The sequence below is a fragment of the Morone saxatilis genome, unplaced genomic scaffold (assembly GCF_004916995.1).
Source record: "Morone saxatilis isolate NCDOM2014 unplaced genomic scaffold, NCSU_SB_2.0 Contig4, whole genome shotgun sequence".
NCBI classification, from domain to species: domain Eukaryota; kingdom Metazoa; phylum Chordata; class Actinopteri; family Moronidae; genus Morone; species Morone saxatilis.
In genome coordinates, this window is record NW_023339984.1 from 13,854,136 (window position 1) to 13,856,702 (window position 2,567).

General features: G+C 36.1%; 1 protein-coding gene across 1 annotated transcript in view; it reads left to right on the forward strand.

Annotated features, from left to right (window-relative positions):
* Nucleotides 1–2,567, forward strand: part of LOC118338484 (E3 ubiquitin/ISG15 ligase TRIM25-like) — a 16,782-nt gene that overhangs the window by 11,396 nt on the left and 2,819 nt on the right. The window lies entirely within an intron of this gene.

Below are 2,567 nucleotides of genomic sequence, written 5' to 3' on the forward strand. Positions count from 1 at the left end.
TCATGAAAAGTTGACTTTTAAGGTTGTCGCCGGACAGCAACGCTACAAACACATGATGACCTTATAGAATATGATGCTACTACTACCCAATACAGTATATAAAGTAGTTAAATTAGCTCAGCCTTAAACAACTATGGCAGTACAATACACATCAATGCAGCAGTAATATTAATCCAGAAACACCCTACAATAGTAAAACACTGACAGGGAAGTTTGTGCTGCACAATGAGTGCTTTAACTTTTGATACTTACATCATACTTGACTTAAATAAGGTTTTTAACGCAGGACCATTACTTAGTAGTTTTCCAGTGTGGTATTGATACTTTTACTAAAGGATTGAAAACTTCTTCCAACACTGGATCTGTGTGAACTTGCTCAACACACCTGCAGCTCACAGATGATTTGACATGCCTCTTTCAATAAAGGAAGTGACTGGCAGAGCTTTTGAGCAGAAATGAAACTTAACAGAGGGAGGAAGGCCCAGAGGAAGGACAAACACACTAGGTGGGAGTATAGAGAGAGACTCAGAAGCTTGTGATATAAGGAGCCTCTCAGTTGCTGAAAGGTAATATTATACTCCACATATAAGTATTTTTTCATCATATTATATTGGTTTAAATATGGTTCTGGGAATTACTTGTTTAACGTCTTGTAGCTCAGTTGACTATGGTTAATAGTTCCTCTTCTATTACTTTAAAGTGTGTAGAACTTAATTTTAAAATATATAACATTGTTGTTATAGAAAGGGGTTTTTACCTCACTAATGGTTTAGAAAAGTGTTTGTTGGTTCATTCAGTTCCGACACATTCATAACTTTCTGCTAGTGGGATTTAACACACCCTGAATAACTCCAAAGGCTAAATGATCCAGTGGGCGTGTCACCAGTAATACTAGAGTATTGATGTTGTTGTGCAAAGAGAATATAATTTGTCAACTTGACTGTTGAAATCTGTCCAGTAAAAACCTAAATAAGTAATGAGACACAAAGTAAAGTATTTTTTGTTACCTGTACAATCAACCCTGTGTCCTGAGCCCTGCTGTTCATACGGTCTCTTTTCATTATAGAGATGAGTTAATATTTACAACAGCGATGTCTCCAAAAGATGCCCCAGAGGTTAAACTGCGGGGTGCTATCATTAATTCACTGATCTGTATTTCTCATTTTCAAACTGGAAAGGCATAGCAGCTGCTGTAAAAACTATATATTGTAGTTCTTTCTCACTTAGAACACAATCCTGGGTGGGGAAAGAGTTCTGAAATCATAGTTTTTTAATCATAGTTTTAGATTTCAGACCTCTGCAGCTATAATATTACAGTTGTTTTATGGGGTCAGTAAAACACATAATTTAAAGTAATCAGTATATATGGGCCATTAGAGTATAGTGTATAGGTTGATAACCTGTGTATAAAATCTGTTTAATTGTGAGCTTGCTGTATTGTGATGTGCAAGTACTTATCTTTGCGTAAATAAGTCACAAATATGTTGAATGACAATAAGTTGCTCGATTGACAAATGACTAAGTGTTGCAATCATTACAACCCTCAGCACACTCAAGGGTTTGCTGTGATAACTTGACTTGGTTTGGTATGACCAGTGGCTTATGGTTGTAAGAAAATAAAGTAACAAACCAACATTACATGTATCATGTATTCTCTCTGTTATTCTTATCCATATGATAAAAAAGCATGTCTTTTAGTGAGTACTCGTGGTATCCAAAGTTCAGGGTTGTGAAAATAAAATGCTGTACATAATAGGTTGCTTAACCTTTAAGGAGAACTTGAATTATGTAATACGTTAGTTTGATGCTCAAAGCCTGGCATTCATCCACTGGGTAAACAGGATCATCATTAGGTCTGTCTCCACATAGCGCAATATAAGTTTACTATTCAAACATCAGTGTTTGTGTATTATTCTATGTGGCCTGAGTGATTTCCCAGACAGTAGCTACTGTTAGTTAATATTAGCAGACTTTTACTAGATATTACAGGTTACATAGTCTCTTTGCTTTAAAAGATCCAGTGTGTAAGATTCAAGGGACTCTATTTACAGATTATAGCAGAAGTTAAATATAATAAGCTTATTTTTTTTATTGGTATTTAATCATCTGAAAATATGATTTGTTGTTTTTGTTACCTTAGAATGAGCCTTTTATAGATGCTGCAGGTCCTCCTCCATGCCATGTTTCTAGCACAGAACTGACAAGCTGGCTCTATATGAGGCCCTTCATGTTTCTTGCACACGTTGGTCCTTTAAGGAATTAGTTATTCATTTAACATTTAGACAAACATTTGAGTACAAAGCAAAATGTATATAGTGTTCTTATTTGAAATGCCGGGAGTGAACATAAGTGCTTTCTTTAAACAGATATGGCCTCCACTCAAGCATCACCCAGCCAGACCTCCTCACTGAAGAAGCATCTAACATGCTCCATCTGCCTGGATTCATTTGTAGATCCTGTCACTACAGATTGTGGCCACTCGTTTTGTGAAAATTGTTTGAACTCAAACTTTATGTACAATGACAGGATGTGCCCTCTATGCAAGCAACTTCAGAGCAAAACCCCAG